Source organism: Musca autumnalis, unplaced genomic scaffold (genome assembly GCF_047663935.1).
Source record: "Musca autumnalis isolate F117 unplaced genomic scaffold, ASM4766393v1 scaffold_5, whole genome shotgun sequence".
In the NCBI taxonomy this organism is placed as follows: domain Eukaryota; kingdom Metazoa; phylum Arthropoda; class Insecta; order Diptera; family Muscidae; genus Musca; species Musca autumnalis.
The window spans coordinates 48,593,041-48,617,559 of record NW_027412088.1 but is presented as its reverse complement, the minus strand read 5'-3'; the positions used below and the strand labels follow the sequence as shown (position 1 = coordinate 48,617,559).

Sequence of the window (24,519 nt, the reverse complement as noted above, 5' to 3'; positions counted from 1 at the left end):
TCGCGTTATTTTTACCCACATGAAGCATTTTGGTGTAGTAAGATGCAACTGATGGCACACTTTGGGCGCTGAATGAAACATGGAAAAACGCAAACATATTGACAGAGATGCACTCGCTCTATGCGAAAAGCACATGCGCCTCAACTGATTATAACTATTTCGCGCGTTATACGGTTTTTAACTTTTATGTTTTTTCTTTGATTGTAATATCAATATAGCTCTTTATTTCCTAATTCTATTGTTTATCACACTAAGCAAATATACTTTCACGATGATAAACTATTTTCCTTGAAGAGGTTTTAGCAAAATAATTCAGGTTTTGTTTGGAAATTTAGCGAAATAGTAGAATAACTCCCAAAAAATGTTCTCAAATTTTTCGTATTAAACCAAAAAAATATTCTTGAAATAATGTTCCAACAATAAACTTTTGTCTTTTGTTGTAGCTGCAATACGCAATTTAAAATCCTAATCTATAAAATTTTGGTCTCACATTTTTCTGGACATTGTCTAGATTCTGTACGTTTTTTAATTTATTTTTTAGAGATTTTTATGGACTCTTAGTTAGAATAAATAAAATTTACTCCAAGATTCCTTCATTATTTTTTGATTTTCCGCGAAAATGAAAATAAATTTAGCAAATATTTAGGCGTCTACGGATAGATATTAAATGTTGTTATCGAATTATATACACATTTTGGTATTACAACACAAAGGGAATTTTTTAATATTGTTTCTTTATAATGGAATAAAACCCCCCATAACTTTTGGGCGCAGCATCCAATTTTGTGAACGCGAACAGATTTGAAACCACGATTTTTTTCTTAAACCATGTACCAAAAATCGTGAATGTGCTTGTAAAAAAATTGTTTAATATTTTTTCGATGGAATTGTAAAGGAATTTTGAAATTTACCATATACACTTTCATACGGGCAAAATGTGCCTCAACGAAATAATGGTTTTAGACCCCAAGTATGTTTGGACGAAATGTGTTTCAGACAATTTGGAGTCGATTGAGCAATGTCCGTCCGTCTGGCTGGAACTCTCGAACGGATCAATCGATTCGATCCAAAATTTGGCTTTCGTAATATTTTGTCCAAACTCTGTTCAAGTTCGAAGATGGATTATATCGGTCCACTCCTTCCGGTACCTCACCCATAAAAGTTCAAAAATGTTCGGAAGATTTGTGCCCACGATAACTCTTGAAGGGTGTAACCGATTTGGTCCATACTTTGCACATCGTAAAACTTCTACCAGACTTAGATGAGGTTCCAATATGGACTCAATCGGTAAACTCCTTCGGGTACCTCCCACATAAAATTTCGGAAATGTTCAGTTTAGGAACTGCTCTCGAATCGCCTTGGTTTCACTGTCCCCCATACGAGGGTACAAGTTTCATCAGGGACAAGTCTATACTTCCTGATAAAATAGCCTGAAAGTTCAAAAAACCTCCACACAAAATTTCGGATAAATTCACTTTAAGACCTGCTATCGAATCACTTTGATTTTTGAAAATTTTTGCCTTTTTAGGTGAAGATCATTTTTTAAGATTAATTTTTTTATTATTATTTAATCGAGCTTTATGATCTATAATGCAAGTGAAAAAGGAAAGCCGACGATTCGAACCCACACACCCACCACTATGTGACATGCATGTTTCGCCATCGGTAAAGGCTATTTTCAAGGGCCAAAAAGACTTTAAATCGTGGATTTTCAAAGAATTTTTCCCTGAATGCGGATTATTAATTTTTGAAATTTTACAAAATTCCATATTGATATGATTATTAACAAATTTTCAAAGAAAGGACATATCAACAGACAGGAAAAGTTTGTTGTTCCCTTAGCTGCAGTATTTGCAAAAAAAAAACTCCACTTTTAACCCTTATTACAAGTATCTACTTATATACGAACAGTTTCGTTAGCATCGTACCGAAGCAAGGAATGTTGTATGGAACTCTAAAAACTCATTATGGTATTTTTATTTTTGGGAGTTTGTACTTGCGCAGTTTTTGGCTGTAGATTTTTGGAGTAGTTGCGTTTTGTTTATGGAGTTTTGTTGTTATTGTCGTTGTTGTTGTTTTTATTATTATTGTCTGATGGCAGAAACAGGTTTCCTCAAACAAAAAAGGAGTAGTTCTTTTTTAAACAATAACAACAACGATATGGTTTTTATAAATCTCTATGCCTGAGGAATGTATTTCCTAACGAATACAAATGATTTTCAAAATGATAAGAATTTTTTATGCAAAAAAATCAACAACATAACAAGATGTTGGGCTGATAGCGTTTTTGAAACGCAAAGAAGACTCCCTGTGATTTTTTGAGGGTTTCTCTGTGTGTGCGTGTTTTGCTATTACGCCCTTTTATACATAATTTTACTGTTATGATGTTTTGCAATTGCTTTATTTTTATTCCCTAAATCCTCTTCTGTGTGATGAACTCCTTCCTTTTTCTCCCAGGCAGGCAGCATAGTACATTAAGATAATGTTGTTGGTTGTGGCAATGCTAACAAAAAACTCTTCTTTTGCCTCTGGTCTTTATGTTGAATTATTTTTGTAGACAATTTATGAATCAAGGTTGGGTTTTTGTGTGTTATGTCGTCGTACCTTTAAGCTTGTGCTTTTAGGCATAGCATAGAAGAATGTAAGGACAAAATTAGGCATTTTATATGGAAATAAATGTTCCTGATGACAACTACTTCATGAAATGAAATAATATACATTTTCTGGGTTTATCTTCAGGTACTAAAGTCAATGTCTAATTGAAGTAAATAAGGAATGGTAAAGGAGAATGGTTTTATAAATGGATATTTTGGTGGAATAACATAGAATTTGAGGACCATCAAGTATTTTATATGGAAATAAGCGATCTTTATGACACGGTACTTTATGGAATGAAATGATATAATTTTTTAGGTTTATTTATCTACAGATACGAAACTCAGTGGTGGTTATTTTGATGTGAAAATAAAGAAAATTGCATGTTGCCATTTTCTGGTTTTGTTGCTGCAGCTGGCAAAAATTTTATAGGTAAATCTATAAATTGGGTCACATAAATTACCAGAAATAATTGTTCTAATATTGCAGGTATATTACATCCACGGAGATTTTGAAATATTCCTGCCATAATCAAGAGAAATATGGAGATTGAAATTATTGCTTTTTAACGAAGAACACAAACCCCACATAAAAACTTTAGTGTGGTGCCATAAATATGGGGACATTTCGGGACCCATGTCTCTAGAAGTATTGGCTTCCCGTAGCAAAATTATATATGATGTTGTAGTCATGATCACATAGGCCACCATTAAAATGTCAATACGATCCGAGAAGTGTCCTTAATGAAACTCCAAAGTGCTGACATTTTGCGATGGAGGTAGAGGAATGACATGGAATTGGATTTAATATTGAGAGTAATGTCTTTTGATAGTTATGTCGTGACCACCAGTCATTTTAGTTGGTCAAAGTAGAAATTTTTTAGAGCTTTTGTGTCAATGTGGCATTTGGGAGTATGGACTTGCCCACCACAAAAATTATATCGTAGTAATCATAATCAGATGAAAATATCCATGCAACCCTCGAACAGACCTTAACTGCACTCAAGCGAAAAATGTTGAACTTTTGTGAGGGAATTACCTACCGGAAGGAGTTGCCCAATAGACTTCATCTTCGAACAACGCATACAAAAGGTAAACAATAGTAAACGAAATGTATACAATTTTTGACATTTGTTCTAAATTTTAATTCTAGCAACAGATGAAACACTTTCGGCGCATTATGGTATCAGCAAGAATCGAATTGCACAGAAAATTCGTAGACTTCGGAGCTTGGATTTTCAAGCAATATTTTTTCAAGGATTAGTAGACTTCAAGGACTTAAATTAAACAAAACAAGTAAAAAAGTGTCAGTCGGCTCTGCCGACAGATATATAACCTCAGCCAATGTGAAGCGAAACTTTTACCTCCGTACAGATCGAATGTATTTAAGGTCTCTTCAGAATTTTGTGGTCCTTTTTGGACATTTGAACTTGACGACAAAAATTAACCGCTCTAAGACACAAATGTAGGGCAGGTACCCTTGGGGAGGACCGATATGGGCCATTTTAGAAGTTAAACTAAATTTTGATAAAATATTAGGAGATCCAAAGTTTGGACCAAATTGGTTGCCCCATTCAAGTGATATCGTCCTAGAATTTTAGTGAAATTTTTTATATATTGGGGAGAAGTACCGAAAGTTGTGGACCGGTATTGCCTATGAAACTAAGTTTGGATATAATATGACGAAGACCAAATGTTGGACCAAATCGGTTGAACAGTTCGAGAGTTATCGTGTTCTTCGACCGCCACATATGGTGACATAGGGGGTTTTTACACATGTCGGGCTGTTTTCCCAAGAAATATGGACTTGCCCCTGAAAAACTTTTACCGTCGTAATGGAGGTAGCGAATGCAAATCGCTTCAACAAAAATCAAAGAGATTCGAGAGCAGGTCTTAAAGTGAACTTATCCGAAATTTTGTGTGAGAGGTAACAGAAGGAGTAGACAAATATAGTCCATATTCGAACCTCATCTATATCTGGTAGATATATTAGGATGTGCAAAGTATGGATTACATCGGTCACTCCCTTTAAGAGTTATCGCGCGCAAAATTTTTCCGAACATTTTTGAAGTTTTGTGGGGGAGGCACCTGAAAGAGTGGACCGATATAGCCCATCTTCGAATTTAAACTATGTTTTGATAAAATATTACGAAGGCCAAGTTTTGGATAGAATCGGCAGATCCCTTTGAGAGTTATCTTGCGTTCCAACCACTACACAAGATGTCATAGGGGCTTTTTGCACCTTTCCGGTCATTTTCTCAGGTAGTATGGACTTTCCCCTGATGAAACTTGTACCGTCGTATGGGGGGAGGTGAATACAAGTTGTTGCAACAAAAATCAATTCGAGAACAGGTCCTATACCGAACATATCCGAAATTTTGTGTGGGAGGTATCCGAAGGAGTGGGCCGATTGAGTCCATATTGGAACCTCATCTAAGTCTGGTAGAAATTTAGCGATGTGCAAAGTATGGACTAAATCGGTTACTCCCTTCAAAAGTTATCGTGCCCACAAATTTTCCGAAAATTTTGGAACATTTGTGGGGGAGGTACCGGAAGGAGTGGACCGATATAGCTCATCTTCGAACTTAAACTAAGTTTGGACAAAATATTACTAAAGCCAAAATTTGAAGCGAATCGGTTCATCCGTTCGAGAGTTATCGTGCGCACCAGCCAGCCAGAAAGACATACGGACGGACATTGCTAAATCAACTCCAAATTGTCTGAAACACATTTCGTCCAAACATACTTGGGGTTTAAAACCATTATTTCGATGAGGCACATTTTACCCGTATGAAAGTGTATATACCCTTTCTAGCCTAAAGGCTGAGGGTATAAACATTGTTCCACAACTTCCCATACGGGTCGAGGGAGACTTCGCTTATATCAATGAGTGTAACCCGATTCATATTTAGTTCAATGATAAGGGACCTACTGTTTATCGCCGACTCCGAACGGGGCGTGTCTTAAGACACCACTTGTGGAGAAATTTTTCAAGGCTGAAATACTCAGGAAATGTCGCAAACATTACTGAGGGGTATTTTGCCACTGAACGCCCCCGACCTTCTGCGTGCAAGGCGGGCGTGCATACCATTGCACTACGGTGGCACCCAATTAAATTTACAAAGAATATTTTTCAATGGCCAATAGACTTCAAAGCGTCCATTTTCAAAGGAAGGTTCTGGATTTCCAAAGGATTTTCTAAGGACCTGGATTTTAAAACAGAGTAAGGCAGAGAAATTTTTTGGGTCTCCCTTGTGCTCTCAATGAGCGTAAATTTGTTGATGCTCACAACGTGTTAGCATCTACACAGGCTATGAGCGATAACCAATTTACGCTCACTTAGAGTACATAGTCTCTCTTGTGAGCAACAATGCCTTCCACTGTTTTAAATGTCTACATAGCTGACCTAGTGTAGTTCTTCCATCTGAGGAATATGAAAATATCCGCCGCTAAATCCACAGCCACGCTGTTCACCACATAGACTGCTGAGCTGAGGCTCCCACTGAACATATTGGTCGATGGTGCACTGATTCCGACCACTAACTACCCTAAAATACTGGGTGTAACGTTCGATAGCATGTTCAAGTCGTCCGCGCATGCCACAGCTATTTGCAATAAGATCAGAAGTAGGAACAAGGTTCTCAAGTCGCTGGCCGGCAGCACTTGGGGTGCTGATAAAGAAACCTTGTTGACCACCTACAATGCAATAGGCCGGTCTGTGGTAAGGTATGCGGCGCCAGCGTGGTCCGCAAAGGTTAGCGCATCGCAGTGGAAGAAGATTCAAACCTGCCAGAATGCCGCCCTGAGGACTGCAACAGGGTGCCTCCTCATGACACCAGTGGACCATCTTCATGAGGAGGCGAAGGTTTTACCGGTGCGTCAGCACAATAAGATGTTGTCGATGCAGTACCTGCTTGGGTGTTACCGCAGTGAGCATCCCTGTCACGATTTAATGGACAGGCGCCCCCACCCAGGCACGTCAGGAGAGACCTTCATGATCTAGAGAGAGAGGTCCAAAGGTATAAAAGAGAACCGCTAGATCAACGAGCCTATCAGGCAGGCTTGAATCGCATTCACACCAACATGGTTGCGCAAGCAGTACGAAGATACAGTGTGAATGCCGTACTTGGAAACCATCCCCCATCCATCGCAGCAGAAGAACGACAGCTGCCAAGGCAAACACGAGTGGTTTTAGCTCAGTTAAGATCCGGACGATGCAGCCGCCTCAATTCGTATTGGGCCAGAATTGACGCCACGATACCCAACATATGCCCAGCATGTGGATTGGGACCCCACGATACTCTGCATTTATTCAACTGCCCAGCTAACCCCACTCACCTGTCTCCTCATTCTTTATGGACGCAACCAGTCCAGGTTGCAGAATTCTTGAGTCTGGATACAGAGGAACTTGATAACTGAAATAATACATGAACGAACATATATGCGTTGCTACAACAACAACAACAACAACTGTTTTAAAAGATGATTTTTCAAGGGCCAAACGACTTTTTAAAATGGGAATTTTTAAAGAAAGGAACATTTTCAAGGGCCAATAGGCTTCAATCAGGAAATTTTCGGCCAAATCGGATACACATATCGTAAGTTATCGTGTCCAGCATCAGTTTAGTTGGTGCAGGAAGGGTTTTGCAGCTTTTGGACCATTATGTCAGGAAGCATGGATTTGCCAACGAGAACCACAGGGAGTACCTTCGGTAACAATTTTAAAACAATTCTCGAACTACCTCAAACTGCAGCTAAGCAAACAATTTTCAGATTTTTCTTCTTTTGGTAAATTTAAATCCAATAGTTTTAATTGTGCCAATTGTATGGATAGCTGAAAGCTAGGAATTGCTTCATACATATTGACTATCTGAAAGAGACGGAGAGAGAGAGAGAGAGAGGGAGAGAGAGAAAGATATTGTTAGAGATTCATTGCCAACCAATAAATACGATCTGAAAGTGAAGCTACGAAAACTGCAAATTAGAACTACATTTTGTACTCTGTTACGAACGATTCAGAAGCTTTCCGTTTCCATATGAGGAAGACACCTCTGACTTTTTTGAGAAGACCACTTCATTGTCCTTGAGAGATGTTAATTTCTGAAAGAAAAGGTGCTTCGGTATACATTTTCGGAAAAAATGGTCTTTCTATAGAGCCTTTCTGAAAGAGACGGTGCTTTTATAGACTCTTTCCGGAAGAAATGTTGCTTCAATAGAGCATTTCCGGAGGAAAGGGGGCTTCCATAGAGCCTTTCCGAAAGAAAATGTGCTTCTATAGAGCCTTTCCGGAAGAAAGGGTGTTCCTATAGACCCTTTCCGGAAGAAAGGGTACTTCTTTAGAATCATTCCGAAAGAAAGGGTGCTTCATTAGAACCTTTCCGGAAGAAACGGTGCTTCTTTAAAGCCTTTCTGGAGGAAAGGGAGCTTCTTTAGAGCCTTTTTGTTAAAAAAGGTGCTTCTTAGAGCATTTCCGGAAGAAAGGATGCTTCTTTAGAGCCATTCCGGAAGAAATGGTGCTTCTTTAGAGCCTTTCCGGTAAAAAGGATGCCTCTTTAGGGCCTTTCCGGAAGAAAGGGTATTTCTTTAGAGCCTTTCCGAAAGAAAGGGTATTTCTTTAGAGATTTTTCGGAAGAAATGGTGCTTCTTTAGATCCTTTCCGGTAAAAAGGATGCTTTTTTAGAGCCCTTCCGGAAGAAGGGGTGCTTCTATAGAGCCTCTCCGGAATAAAGGGTGTTTCTATAGAGCCTTTCTGGAAGGAAGGGTGCTCCTCTAGAATCTTTCCGAAAGAAAGGGTATTTCTTTAGAGCCTTTCTGGAAGGAAGGGTGCTACTTTAGAGCTTTTCCGGAAGAAATGGTGCTTCTTTAGAGCCTTTCCGGTTGAAAGGATGCTTCTTTAGAGCCTTTACGGAAGAAAGGGTATTTCTTTAGAGCCTTTCAGGAAGAAATGGTGCTTCTATTGAGCCTTTCTGGAAGGAAGGGTTCTCCTCTAGAATCTTTCCGAAAGAAAGTGTATTTCTTTAGAGCCTTTCTGGAAGGAAGGGTGCTCCTTTAGAGCCTTTCCGGAAGAAAGGGTGCTGCTTTGGTGCCTTTCCTGTAGAAAGGGTGCTTCCTAAGAGCCTTTCCGGAAGAAATTGTGCTTCCTAAGAGCCTTTCCGGAAGAAATTGTGCTTCTATAGAGCCCTTCCGGAAGAAAGAGTGGTTCCATAGACACTTTCCGGAAGAAAGGGTACTTCTTTGGAATCTTTCCAAAAGAAACGGTGCTTCAGTAGAACATTTCCGGAAGAAACGGTGCTTCTTTATCGCCTTTCCGGAAGAAACGGTGCTTCTTTATCGCCTTTCCGGAATAAATGGAGCTTCTTTAGTGCCTTTTCGGTTGAAAGGGTGTTTCTATAGAGCCTTCCTTGAAGGAAGGGTGCTCCTCTAGAATCTTTCCGAAATAAAGGGTATTTCTTTAGAACCTTTCTGGAAAGAAGGGTGCTTCTTTAGAGACATTCCGGAAGTAATGGTACTTCTTTAGAGCCTCTCCGGTAGAAAGAATGCTTCTTTATAGCCTCTCCGGTAGAAAAGATGCTTCTTTATAGCCTTTCCGGTAGAAAGGGTATTTCTTTAGAGCCTTTCAGGAAGAAAGAGTGCTTCTATAGAGCTTTGGTACCTTTCCTGTAGAAAGGGTGCTTCCTAAGGGCCTCTCCGGAAGAAATTGTGCTTCTATAGAGCCTTTCCGGAAAACACCCTATTCTATAGACACTTTCCGGAAGAAAGGGTACTTCTTTAGAATCTTTCCAAACGAAAGGGTGCTTCATTAGAACATTTCCGGAAGAAATGGTGCTTCTTTAGAGCCTTTCCGGAAGAATATTTGCAGCTTTTGGGTCATTATCTTAGGATGTTTTGACTTGCCGCGTGGATTTGTCCTCGATAATATAATAATAAGCAATATCTTCCGTAAAAATTTCAAAACTATCTTCGAACAGCTTGCTCTTAAGAGAAATTTAGAAATTTTGTGAGGGAAGTATCCGAAGGTGATCCTCTAACGTGATCTATCTTTGGAAAAAAAATTGTCGATGGGTAAAGTTTCGGGCAATTCGGATACTCATCACGATTACATACGAGTTGAGCTATTTTACTTGGTGCCGGCAGACGTTTTTAAAGTTGTTGGGTAATAATCTCAGGATGAATTGGCTTACGTCGAAACAAATCTTACCGTTTTGGAATTTGGAATTTTTGTGGGAAGTTTCCGCAACTGATCTAAGTTTGGTAGAAATACTACTTGGTGCAATGTTTGCTTCAAATGGTTACTCTATTCCAGAGTAAACGTGCTCAATTTTAGAGAAAGATTTTGAACGTTTGTGGTGGAGGTTGCTGAAAAAGTGGACAATCGAAGTCTATTTTCCATGAGCGATTTTAGATGTTAGTAAAGATAAAGATTTTTCATAGAACATAGGACATTGATGACACCCTCTCAAGGCACCAATATTTATCAATAAGCCATAAAATCGGATTACAAAGACGATTATAGTCGACATTAAGTTGGCGGAAAAAATCGAAAGTATACTTTTAACTGGAAAGTCGACTTTTTTGCTTTCAATTATATATCCTCAGCCTAAAAAACTGTAATAGTTAAGGCATAATTTTATTCGAAGGAAACATAAGCTAGCCAAGTGCCCTTTCTATTGCAAATTTGCATTTTTTCTCTTCTTCTCTAAGATAAAGTTTATCTAAATTCCACAAGAAAAAAATCATTGCCTTAACCCTGAGCGAATCACAGCGAACAAATATTTGTTAATAACATTTGTTTTGTAGCTAGATAAAAATGATAAGATTATTATGCTTGAAAGCTGCACCACTCCGTCGCCCTAAAGATTATTTTCTTATTCTTTAATGAAGTGAAACGAAAAAAATTTCAAATATTTATAGCACAAAATATTAAAGCCACTAAAGATGGAAACAACGCAAACAACACCGGCCAAACAAAACAAAAACTATAATTTTAGCCAAAAGAAAACTAACATCAGCAGCAGCGCAACGCAAAGTGATGAACATGTGTTTCTGATTTGTTGATTCCCTGAAAACACAAAACTACGAAATGGAATGGAGGAAATCTAAAAATAGCTAAAGGAAAACACCTAAAAAAACAATGAGCGCGTATTTTTGTAGAAGAAATCTAACCATAAAACAGGGAATGGCCAGCAGTGGCAGTGGCAGATATGGGGAATGACAGGAGAATGGGAAGAGCAGTAATCGTATTTTAACATGTTCATAGCTTTTATTTTATTATGCTGCTGCTAGCTCACTTGATGGCCAGCCAAAAGGCAAATGAAATAAATTATGTTTATTACATCTTCCAAAAAAAGCAAGAACAACAAAAAGTCAACAACAAAATTCGGCAAACTTTTAGGTTTGAGCATTCACATTTCCTTCCTTTTCATACATAAATAAGGGAACTCCCTCTTTTATTGTACACAGTTTTTTTTTGTTCAACCCATTTTTTTATTCATTTTAGTATTACATATGTACACAAATTGCATGAATGAACGCCGTTTAATGCTTTCCAAATCCTCGGAAAATCTTGAAAAAACATGTGTCACATTTATATTATTATTCCATCTTGGCCTTTTGTCGTCGTCGTCGTTTTGTGTTCCTTTGTAATTCTTTTTGTCTTTAATTTCTTCAAGCTTTCGTTACAGAAACTATTAGCCATTGGCAATGAAGGGAATGTTGTAGTTTAGACGTGCCCAAATTTCAGGATTGTCCCTATTTTCATCATAAAGGAAGGACGAAGTGTTACGAAAACCGCATTTAATATTAGAAGCTTAAATTTAAAGCGAACATGCTAATGGAAAACCAGTTTAGAATGACTTTTTTGGCACACAAAAACTTGCAAAACTTTTCAAAGGAAAGGAAAAGTTATTAATAATAGTAGAGCGAAGAGAGAGAGAGAGAGAGAGAGAGAGAGAAGCAACAAATAGAGATAATTGGAGATCTTTTCTTAGTTCGGCTTATAGAACAAATGTTCTGTAATGGGCCAGCTAAGTAAGATACTTCAAGGACTGGAACAGGCCAAATATGGTTCGTAACTTCTAGTATATGTAATAAGATTTAAGATGCCTAAGGAGGAGCGTCTTTTTTATGATTTAAAAAATACTACATGCATTACCGAGTAATGAAAGCTCATTGCTCTCCGCATTATCAGGCAGTACATATATAATGACTTACATATAACTACTTACTTTACTCATTACTAAGTATTTACTAAGTAATGAGTTCGGTGGGACAGAGTTTGTGTATCCGACTACAAATCCTAGGGTTGTATGTTCAAAGCTCACCGTCCCCATGGGAGTTTTTTGTTAACAAACTTACGAGGAAATGTCGATGTACTTGTATGTGTTTAAACAACCCTAACTGTTCGTACGAGTGGCCGAGTATGTAGCGTGTTTGTCTACAAATCAGAAGTTCGTGTGATCAAAACCAGTAGAGAGCAAAATAAAAAAAGAACAACAAGAAACATTTGGTGGGTTGAATTTGAATATAAATTCACCTCAATTGTTCTGAAAATAGAACGTACGTTCTTTAGATTTGTTCAAATGTTGCTATGTGGTTAAATATGTATTTAAAAAACATATTTAAGGAAGTGTTTCCATCCTATGACATCCCATGTAAAAATAATGAATTTTAACGTCAATTTGTACGTTGTTAATACTGCCAAAATTTACTGAATAAAGTCATTACTTGGTAATGTCTATTTTTGCTGGGTATATATTTTCTAAATATCTTTTTGGAATTTGATTTAGAAATATTAAAGAGTTTGGTTATCAAATGGCCATCTACGAAATATTGTTTTTGTTGAAAGGGTTTGCTGTGCCGACTATAGCGAAGAAATAGGTTATCTGAAACATTCAATGAAAGTATAAGCTTGCCGTAAAAAGAAAGATTTTAAAATATCAAATTTTAATAAATATATCAAATTTAATATAATCAATGCATATCGTATTTGAAAGCTAGCACGGTGCACCTGAACCAACTTTAAATGGAAGGTGCTTACACGTGGAATTCACAATACAAACAGGTAAGAAAACGTTAAGTTCGGCCGAACCGAACTTTTTATACCCTCCACCAAAATTAAATTGAAAGAGAATGGATTATTAGTTTCCTTTCATCTACGAAAGTACATAGCTCCGACGCCGCACCAAGGCCTATTCCTGGGAGGAGTAGAATTTGTTAACTGAAACAAAGACGAAATGCCAAATTTCATCCATTTCGGGTTCATATTGGGGCCAAAACCTTCAAAATACCGAAAATGTGGGAGTACCGTTTGATGGGGGCTATATGAACACGTGGACTTATACCAACAAATTTCAGGTGGAATGTTTTATATCCTCAACGAAGACTAATTAACAAATTTCAACTATTTTGCTGCGATAATGAAGCTAAAACCTTCAAAATACCGAATATCGGTAGGTACCGTTCTATGGGGGCTATATGAAGGCGTGGACCTATACCAACAAATTTCAGGTGGAACGATTTTTTATATCCTCAACGAAGACGAATTACCAAATTTCAACCATTTTGGTGGGATACAGAAGCAAAAACCTTCAAAATACCGAATATCGGGAGGTACCGTTCTGTGGGGGCTATATGAAGGCGTGAACCTATACCAACAAATTTCAGGTGGAACGTTTTATATCCTCAACGAAGACTAATTAACAAATTTCAACCATTTTGGTGGGATACAGAAGCAAAAACCTTCAAAATACCGAATATCGGGAGGTACCGTTCTGTGGGGGCTATATCAAGGCGTGAACCTATACCAACAAATTTCAGGTGGAAAGTTCTATTCACCAAACGATAACTAAATACCAAATTTCAGCCATTTTGGTGGGATAATTAAGCTAAAACCTTCAAAATACCGAATATCGGGAGGTTCCGTTGTATGGGGGCTATAAGAAGGCGTGAATCTATACCAACAAATTTCAGGTGGAAAGTTCTATACACCCAACGATAACTTAATACCAAATTTCAGCCATTTTGGTGGGATAATGAAGGTAAAACCTCCAAAATACCGAATATCGGGAGGTACCGTTCTATGGGGGCTATATGAATGCGTCGACTTATACCAACAAATTTCAGGTGGAAAGTTTTATACACCCAACGATAACTAAATACCAAATTTCAGCCATTTTAGTAGGATAATGAAGCTAAACCTTAACAAGTAAAAAAGTGTCAGTCGGCTTTGCCGACAGATATATACCCTCAGCCAATGTGAAGAGAAACTTTAACCTACGGACCTCCCTTAGGGATGACCGATATGGGCCATCTTAGAAGTTGGACCAAATCGGTTGAACAGTTAGAGAGTTATCGTGCTCTCCGACCGCCACATATGGTGACATAGGGGTTTTTTTACCACTTTCGGGCTGTTTTCCCAAGAAATATGGACTTGCCCCTGAAAAAACTTTTACCGTCGTAATAGAGGTAGCGAATGCAAATCGTTTCAACAAAAATCAAAGTTATTCGAGAGCAGGTCTTAAAGTGAACTTATCCGAAATTTTGTGTGGGAGGGGGGGACAAATATAGTCCTTATTCGTATCTGATCTATATCTGGTAGATATATTAGGATGTGTAAAGTATGGACCAAATCGGTCACTCCCATCAAGAGTTATCGTGCGCACAATTTTTCCGAACATTTTTGAGTTTTTGTGGGGAGGTACCTGAATGAGTGTACCGATATGGTTTATCTTCGAACTTAAACTAAGTTTGCACAATATTACGAAGGCCACATTTTGGGCCGAATCGGCAGATCCGTTCGAGAGTTATCTTGCGCTCCAACCACTACACACGGTGTCATAGGGGTTTTTTGCACCTTTCAGGCTTTCAGGTCGTATGGGGGGCAATGGACACAAGTTGCTACAACAAAAATCAAAGCGAATCGAGAGCAGATCCTAAACAGAACTTTTCCGAAATTTTGTGTGGTAGGTAACCGAAGGAGTGGACCGATTGATTCCATATTCGAACCTCCTCTAAGTCTGGTAAAAATTTCACGATGTACAAACTATGGACCAAATCGGTTACTTCCTTTAAGAGTTATCGTGTGCACGAATTTTGCGAACATTTCCGAACTTTTGTGGGGGAGGTACCGTAATAGATCACGTTCGAGTATGGACCCTATCGATTCAATACTTCAAGAAATATGGAATGTGTGACTGAATTTTGTCTAGAAACAAATGTGCCAAATTTATCGAAATCGGTTCAGATTTGCATATAGCTCCTATATATATTAGGGTTATGCCTTTTTGACATTTTTTCTCAAAAATTATTTCCTGTAGCAGGGAGAATGAACTTTTGCCTAATAATCACTACGCTATCGTTTATTCCATTGAAATATAAAAAAAGTTCACGCACAAATCGATTTTAAAAATATAATTTTTTGAAAATATGTATGAAATGAAAAAAATTTTTTTCAAAAATTATTTTTTGTTGCACGAATGAATAAATATAAGCCTACTAATAACTATAATAATGTTTATTTCATTCAAATATTGAAAAAGGTCATGTACAAACCACTAAAAAAATTTTAATTTTTTGATTTTTTTGTTAAAAAATTATATCTTTAAATAAAAGCGTTTACGACATTTGTACGATTCTCAGAATTGAAGAAAATTAGTGAGAAATAAATGTTATGTCAGTTTAATTATCTCATGTGACCCTAAAGTTTATTTTCAATTGTATATCTGCTTACAGTGACTTCAAAAAATTGTCCATAATTTTGATAAATTCAAATTTTAAAATCATTTTGTGCGTGAGGTTTTTTCACCGAATCACCTTATAATTATGATTTTATGTAATCTTATGACAAAACTCATCACGCTATGATACAGGGATATGAGGTTGTAAAAAAGTCATTCGGCCGATTTCTCGTATTTGCTGCACAAAACACGTTATATGTCCGATTTCAATAAAATTTTGAATGTGTGACTGAATTCGGTCTATAAAGAAATGTGCCAAAATTATATCAAAATTGGTTCAGATTTGGATATAGCTCCCATATATCGACACCTCCAAATAATAGTATGCTAAGTCTAAAAAGTGAGTTTTGCAGGAGAAGCTCTCAAAGTTTGGAAATTTTTTTGAACTTCAGTACTATGCTAAGTCAATATTTGTTTATAACTTCTGTTCGGATTGACCGATCATTACCAAAATTAGACAGAATTTAAGTTAAAGGACGCTCGACACCTCCAAACAATAGTTTGCTAATTCTGAAAAGCGAGTTTTGCAGGGCAAGCTCTTAAAGTTTGGAAATTTATTTGACCTTCAGTACTATGCTAAGGAAATATTTGTTTATAACTTCTGTTCGGATTGTCCGATCATTACCAAAATTTGACAGAATTTAAGTAAAAGGACGTTAAATATAAAAATGTAAAGAACTTGAAAACATGCTAAGTCGACTTAGCATACTATTGTTTGGAGGCGTCGATATGTTTTCGGCCAATTTTCACCTGATATGCACCAAACCAAATACACTATATTTGTTTCATTTCGACGATATTTGGAATGTATGACATAATTCCGTCTAGAAATAAATTTGCCAAATTTTATCGAAATCGGTTCAGATTGGGATTTGGGTCCCATATATATTTTCGGCCGATTTCACGTATGCACCAAACCAAATACGCCATATATGTCCGATTTCAATGAAATTTGGAATGTGTAATTGAATTCGGTTAAGTAATAAACATATTTTCGGCCGATTTCACGTGACTAACTGAAATGTTTGTTGGGCGCGATAAGGAGCTACCTTTGGAAATCGTAAAAACTCTCACAAACAAAATGCTTGTTTTAAGATGGACCATATCGGACAAGACCTTTCGGACCTCTCTCACAAAAGTTGCCACTTAATTGCATTTTGAGTATTGTTTTGAAATGTTCGTCGATTCTGAATACAACGACATAATTTTTTGTGGGCAAGTTTATGCTTCCTGAGGGAAAAGCTTTAAAAAATCCCACAGCAATAAATAAAAATGACTGGTTGGCACGGTAACTATCAACAGGACTGACTACCATCATTAGATCCAGTTTCAAGATGGAATGTGTCGGTCCATTCCTTCTGGTACCTCCTCCTCCACAAAAGTTTAACTCTTTGGCGATATAATCCAGTTTAAAGACACTTCTACGATCGTGTTGAAATTCTTCTGTCATCGTGGTTTCAACATTATAACTTGTTTTTTGCTCCTTTAAGCCAATACTTCCTGAGATATTGACACCAATATGTCCACTAGAGTGTTTAGTACTTTTTGTTCTCTAATTATAATTTTTTCTCCCGATAATTGTCCCAAAGGTTGCAAAGTCCCCGCCCAGGTTCAACTCTTGCAATATAAGGAGGATTATTTTTTTGCATAGACTGTGTTCATTGGGACTTTCAGTAGTATAATTTGGCTCAATTGAGGCAATCCCTACTGATTCTTTTTAACTTGTTTTTTTTTTACATTTGCCGGGCAGTTATTTAACCTGCTGTTTTTTGGTCATTTATTTGTTTGATGTTGCCCCCAAAAGTAAATAAATGTGCAGCTGTATTTAATTGGTATCATCGGCAATAGGTGTGGGTGGATGCAAATGTGGTTTGGTTGTGATTTGTTAGTTTTATTTCAAAACAAACTCGTTTAATATGACACTATTTCAAATAAGTAAAATTTTACACTCAATATAACACAAAACGCCACTAAATAATTTATTGAGTGTTTAGTTCCAAAAAACAAAAAGTCCGAAACAAAATGTTGCCCAATAAAACAATAATAAACTTCCAATGGAAAAAAAAATTGAGATTTCTTCATTGACTAGTTTATCCAAAATTTTCAGCAGAATATTTAGTTTAAATAAACATTGCAAAAGAAGCAAGCATAAGATAAACTAAACTTTTGTGTTGGGCCTTTAGAGTTCTTAGTAACCTGTAACAAAGTACTTCACCAAACACCAACGAAGATGATGAAGAATAAGAAGTAGTAGACAGAATAACACAGACCCAAGTACTTGGTTGGCAATAATTTGAGAATGGTGATGATGATCATCTTGATGATGAATGGAGGAATAAAGAAATTTTGCGGCCATACCAAAATAGTTGTGTGTGTTTTGTTTGGTTTATTTGTGTTTCTCTGCCTACCTTCTTAAAGTAAACAGGTGCAGACAACGACTGACGGACTATAAGTTAGAATATAGTAAAAAAGGTAACAAAACTAAAAAAACAACTTGCCCAAAAAAGGGAGATTAGGAAAAATACTTTGTTTGGTGGTAGATAGGTAATGTAATATGACTGACATTCCATTGTTTATGGGCAACAACAGGAACAACAGCAGCACAGCCACAGCAGGTGTTAGTCAAGGGTTTACGTTTTTTCGGTTTTAGAGATAGAGATACGAGACAAACCAGAGATTCTGCAAATTGAAGCATTTGGAAACTTCAAAGGGAATATGTAGGAAATTGTTTTGAAATTTTGTCGAGACTGAACACAAACGAAAGAGTATTTACAAAGCAATTAACATTTTTGTTGTCGGCATTTTTTTGGGTTAAGAATTTACAAATGTTTTTTTTGTTTTGTTTTTCAACGATTTGTGGTGAGGTCAAATATTCGCATACGAAAATATGAGTAAGATAGAGGAAATACAGAATAATAAAAAAACAAAACATTTCGGAAAAAGTCACAGTCTCTTTTTATACCCTCCTCCATAGTATGAGGGCTACCTATATTAAGTTTGCTTTTTCCGTTTGTAACGCATTGAGATGATCATTTGCTACCCTATAGAGAATATATATTCATGAAATTTTGGGAAAATGTGTCTTTTGTTTGCAGGCACTTCAAGTTCGGTGATGGGCTATATCGGTTAACGTTTTAATATAGCCTCCATATAACAGCACCTCCTGATTTTCTGTATTTTGAGGATTTTAGCTACAATTTTTAACCGAACTAGCTGTAATTTGGCATTAAAGGTTCTCTGTAGTCACGAAACTTCTCCACCATAAATCGTCAGCATAGGTTCTTGTTTTGGTATAGTCCCCATATAACGGTAGCTCACGATTTTCGGTATATTGAGGGTTTTAGCTCCAATTTTTAACCGAACTAGCTATAATTTAATATTTAAGGTTCTCTGTAGTCAGGAAACTTATCCACCAAAAATCGTCAACTTAGGTCTATGTTTTGATATATCCTCCATATAACGGTAACTTCCGATTTTCGGTATTTTTTATATTTTAGCCACAAATGCTAATTTAATTTAACATTTAAGATTCTGTGTAGTCACGAAACTTCTTCATTAAAAATCGTCAGCATAGGTTCTTGTTTTGGTATAGTCCCCACATAACAGTACCTCCTGATTTTCGGTATTTTGAGGATTTTAGCTACAATTTTTAACCGAACTAGCTGTAGTTTGGCATTAAAGGTTCTCTGTAGTCACGAAACTTATCCACCAAAAATCGTCAACATAGGTCCATGTTTTGATATATCCCCCATATAACGGTAACTTCCGATTTTCGGTATTTTTAGGATTTTAGCTAAAATTTTTAACCGAACTAGCTGTAATTTGACATTTAAGGTTCTCTGTGGTCACGAAACTTATCCACCAAAAATCGTGAACATAATTCATTGTTTTGATATATCCTCCATATAACGGTAACTTCCGATTTTCGGTATTTTTTATATTTTAGCCACAAATGCTAATTTAATTTAACATTTAAGGTTATGTGTAGCCACGAAACTTCTCCATTAAAAATCGTCAGCATAGGTTCTTGTTTTGGTATAGTCCCCACATAACAGTACCTCCTGATTTTCGGTATTTTGAGGATTTTAGCTGCAATTTTTAACCAAACTAGCTGTAATTTGACTTTTAAGGTTCTCTGTAGTGACGAAACTTCTCCACCAAAAATCGTCACGATAGGTCCATGTTTTAGTATAGTCCCCATATATCAGTACCTCCTGATTTTCGGTATTTTGAGGATTTTAGCTACAATTTTTAACGGAACTTAATTTAACCTTTAAGGTTCTCTGTAATCACGAAACTTATCGACCAAAAATCGTCAACATACGTCCATGTTTTGATATATCCTCCATATAACGGTAACTTCCGATTTTCGGTATTTTTAGGATTTTAGCTACAAATGTTAATTTAATTTGACATTTGAGGTTCCCAGTGGTCAGGAAACTTCTCCACGAAAAATCGTCAACATAGGTCCATGCTTTGGTATAGTCCCCATGTAACAGTACCTCCTAATTTATCGGTATTTTGAGTATTTTAGTACCTCCGATTTTCATTATTTTGTATGTTTTAGCTACATTGTTTGACGGAAGTACCCATAATTTGACATTTGAGATTCCCCGTGGTCAAAAAACGTTCTCACTAAATATTTTCAATATAGTTCCTCTTGTTGGTATAGGCCACATCTAAGCGTATCTCCCGATTTTCGTTATTTTGAGAATTTTAGATGTATTTCTTGACCGAACTTTTGCTGTAATTTGACATTTTAAGGTTCCTATGTTGTTGTTGTTGTAACAGTGTTTGTTATTATGTTTGTATGTTCGTTCTTCTGTTCAATCTGGCTCTGGGTCTATCTCCAGTTCCAGGAAAGTGGCTGCTCCGATGGGATGTAACCACAGATCCACTAGAGTTTGATGAGTAGGTTTAGCTGGGCGGTTGAAGAGGTGTTTTGTGTCGTGCGGGCCCATGCCACATACTGGGCAGATGTTTTGCACGGCGCGGTCGATTTCCGCCCAATAAGAATTTAGGCGACTGCAATATCGCGAGGGTAGTTGAGGCAAAACTACTCTAGTTTGTCGTGGCAGCTGACGCTCCTCAGCTGCAATAGATGGGGGGATGTATTTCGAGAACTTTATTCACACTATAATTGCTTAAGGCCTTGGCAACTGCATCCGTGTGAATACTATTTAAGCCTGCTTGTTACGCTTGTTGATCTAGGGGTTCTCTCCTGTATCGTTGGACCTCTCCCTCTAGAGCATGGATATCCTTCCTGATCTGCCTGAATGTGCCGGTCCTACCCACAAGATGGTGATTGGGATGGCCCACACGGTAACATCCAAGCAGGTACTGCAACGAAAGCATCTCATTGTGTTGCTTTACTGGAAGAATCTTTGCCACCTCATGCAGATGGTCCACTGAAGATTTGAGGAGGCACCCTGTTCCTGTTCTCAGGGCGGCATTCTGGCAAGTTTGAACCTTTTTCCAATTCGGGGACCAGACTGGCGCCGCATAGCTTACCACAGACCGAACCATCGCGTTATATGTAGTCAACAAGGTTTCTTTATGTGCACCCCAAGTGCTGCCGGCTAGGGACTTGAGGACCTTGTTCCTACTTTTCAGTTTGTGGCAGATAGCTGTGGCGTGCGCGCACGTCGTGAAAGTAGTGTCGAATGTGACCCCTAAAATTATGGGGCAGTTTGTGGTCGGAATTCTGCTACCGTCGACCACGACATTCAATTCTCTTCCAAACTGCGCTGTCCATGTGGTGATCAGAGTGGCTGTTGATTTTGTGGCGGAAATCTGCATATTCCTCGAATGGAAAAAGGTGGTAAGATCGGTTAAATAGGAGTTCAGTCTCTCACAGATGTCATCAGGATAGGTACCTGACGCCAGGATCGTGCAATCATCCGAATACGTTACGATCTCGATGCCGTCTGGAGGGGGCGCAATACAGGAGAGTTAGAGGTTAAACAGTTCCGGATATATTACCCCACCTTGGGGAACTCCCTGTTTCACTCTACGGGGTTTGGACTTCTTGTTCCTGAATTTCACGTACGACTGGCGTCCACACATATAATTGACTATTCAACGTTTCAAGCTTGGTCGGAGGGTTGTCTGCTCAATGTCCTCAAACAGCGTGAAGTGCCTGACTGTATCAAAGGATTTTGATAAGTCAAGCGCCACCATCACAGCTCTATCGCACGATCGTCTCTGGTTGAGCCCTTGACAAATATATGAGGTAATAGCGTGTAGCGCAGTAGTCGTGCTGTGCTGCTTACGGCATCCATGCTGATGATCGGCAATTTGATACTGATACTGGGGAGGACTAAGGCCTCAATGGTCTTTGCTACGGGCGACAAAAGCGAGATCGGCCTGTACGATTAATTTTTCTTGCTGGCATCCTTGCCGGGCTTCCGTAGTGGGACCACCCTGCCCATTTTCCAGACTTCGGGAACAATGAGGGTGGATAGCGACAAGTTGAGAACTTTACTGAGATACTCCACTCCCGGCTCATCCAGCTGCTTCAACATTACCATGGAGATTCCATCAGGTCCCAACGCTTTGGATGATTTAGCGTTCCTGATGGCATTGGCAACATCATCCATTGTAAACTGTGGTGGTTCCTCCTCGGCAGGAAGAGATCTGATGCGACGTAACATATGTTTTTGAAGTTCCTATTGGTCACAATACTTCTCCACCAAAAGTTGTCAATATAGGTCCATGTTTTGGTATAGCCCCCATATAACGGTACCGCCCGATTTGAGGTATCTTAACGTTTTTTGCTACATTTTCCGACCGAATTAATATAATTTGGTATTTAAGGTTCCTAGTGGCCAAGAAACTTATCTACCAAAAATTATGGACATTGGTCCATGTCTTGGTATAGCCCCCATATAACGATATCGCCCAACGCTTCAAACCTGACCGGAGGCTAGTCTGCTGGATGTCCACAAACACTGTGAAGTGATTGACACTATCAAAGGCTTTTGCCTGCTTTTTCGTTCGCTTTTTTTCTGATTGAGTCCTCGATTGATATGTGTGGAGATGGCGTGTAAGGTTGTAGTAATGAGTTGCTTACGAAACACCCATCCTAATGATCGATTGACGCAGCGGGAGAGTAAAGCCTCAAGAGACTTTGCTATGGACAACAAATAGTAACATAGCGAGCGGCTGCAGCACTGAAGATGGCCAAGGCAGTCCCTTCTGTCAATTAGCTTTCCCATGATTGATGGATGTTCGGTGGTCATGAAATCGGACTGATCGATGCGATTATAGGGATATGTTTTTTTACAAGAGAAACGACGGGTTGTTAGGTGACGTCATTTGTCAGACCCCTGACACGATGATTATATCTGGCGAACTATGGCACTCTCCGCTAATTCTGATAGGGGCATCCTCATTGATCGTGCAAAACTTAGAGCTATCATAGTGCTCAGCCAGCAGTATACCCGTTTAGGCGGATATGAACATCCAAAAACAGGCTATTGTTGTGCCTGTAACCTAGTTTACAGCTATTTATTGGCGGTTAAATTGTTTACATCAGCAATTCCCTGCCTGACGGGTCAATTATGCCAGGATAAAGCGATATAGATAGGTCTGTAGTGAACAGACTGGTGTAACACTCCCACTTCTGGTGATGTCCGTCTTTAGTACGTTGTAACATCTCAACGCCTATTCTGATGACAACGACTCACTTGAATCCGAGTTCACGCAGCATGCTGCAACATAGCACCTGTCGTAGTCCATCACATGGACGAGTCCGAAGCAACCCCGAAGATGCACCGACTCCAGACCTTAATTACATTTCAATGAAGCTTGAGTGTGGTGGATGCGGATGAAACAAACTAAGCACATCCATACTGGAGGTTCCTCTGTCCCGACGGGCCATGAAAATACGGAGCAAGCAGAATTGCTCCCAACACAGAAAAACGGTACAAACACAAACATTGTATGTACACTGAGGTGGCAACCGCTGGTCGGAACAAGGTTTTTGTATGGTACCGGGTCAATGCGGTGTGAAAGAGAACTCGCCGCCGTTGGTTGTGATGACATTTGGGTCAATCGTGATTTCCTCTCCAAATGTATGTCATTATGAGGACTGCCTTTATAATTCCGGTCTAAGTACTCGTATAACCTTTATATTTGCCCAGCTCGTCCATATCTTCTGTCAAAACATGGGTTTAGTGTAGAAAAAACTCAAGGCTCAATTTCCTGAGCCATGTTTCCTTATAGCAAAAATAGCATATAGAATTGCCACCATTTTCTGTGCTTAAAACTTCCCCCAAAATAACAACAACAATAAAAGCGCAGACACAAATAATTTTCGTCACAAGCATTTTCGCACATTCCTATTTCCGTTCACCAAGCAGTCAAAAGCAACCAGCCAGCCAGCGAGTCAGCAAACATTTTTACACCGATGTCAGTTTCGGCGGCTGCTGCCTACATCTGTGCCATATGTATGACAACGCTTTGGCTGTCTTTCGACCACATGTCCGTCCATCCATCCACAAGTCATCTAATTATACGCTTATAGTTTTACAATTTCTTGTTCTGTTTGCAGGCAGCTTAGCACCCACTTAAAAATGGTGTGGTGTGTGTTTTGGTTGTTTATGAAATTATGAATGAAATCGTGTTTGGTTGGATTTTGTTTGCCGCCTGTAGTTTTGATTGCAGGCGGCGACGGTGTGTCTTACTACGATGTGGCAAGAGTGGAGTAGAGTGACGACGACCACAATTTACAATTTGTGGGCACAACCCGTTTACAATTTCCATTTCAGTTTGGTTTTATTATTTTTTTTTTGATAATTTTGTCTATCTTTGAAACTGGGTGTAGTTGTTGTTTTGACGCGTATTGTATTCTTTTTTCCTCCTTTGCTTCATGTTGTGATTTCGTAAATAAAATTGTAAAAAATCAAATCTATTTTTTCTTATTCTTCTTCTACACCCATAATGATAATAATCACCATCAAGATCATTATAACTGCTTCAGAAATCTTCATTAATCGTTCGGCAAAGTTCCAAGAGACGATTTTTTCATTGTCTTAAATGGCTTCGAAGTGGTGCCGTACGTTGATTGTAGCTCAATTTGGATATTTTTTTGTTTCCTTGGCTCTGTTTTTTTGATTCTTTCACACTTTCAATTTCCTTACGAAATAAAGATGGAAACGTATCTTTATTGTTCATCCAATATCTGCTTC

The 24,519-nt window shown here is 38.2% G+C and overlaps 1 protein-coding gene across 6 annotated transcripts in view; it reads left to right on the top strand.

The window, feature by feature from the left end:
• Positions 1 to 24,519, top strand: part of mim (missing-in-metastasis) — a 396,419-nt gene that overhangs the window by 58,403 nt on the left and 313,497 nt on the right. Inside the window, exon 1 of one of the 6 annotated variants that reach the window (XM_073988099.1) lies at positions 3,428 to 3,686. The exons of the other annotated variants lie outside the window; for them this stretch is intronic. The gene's annotated coding sequence lies outside the window, so the exon portion shown is untranslated. Of the gene's footprint in view, positions 1 to 3,427; positions 3,687 to 24,519 lie in introns of those variants that run through there. 6 annotated transcript variants of the gene reach the window in all.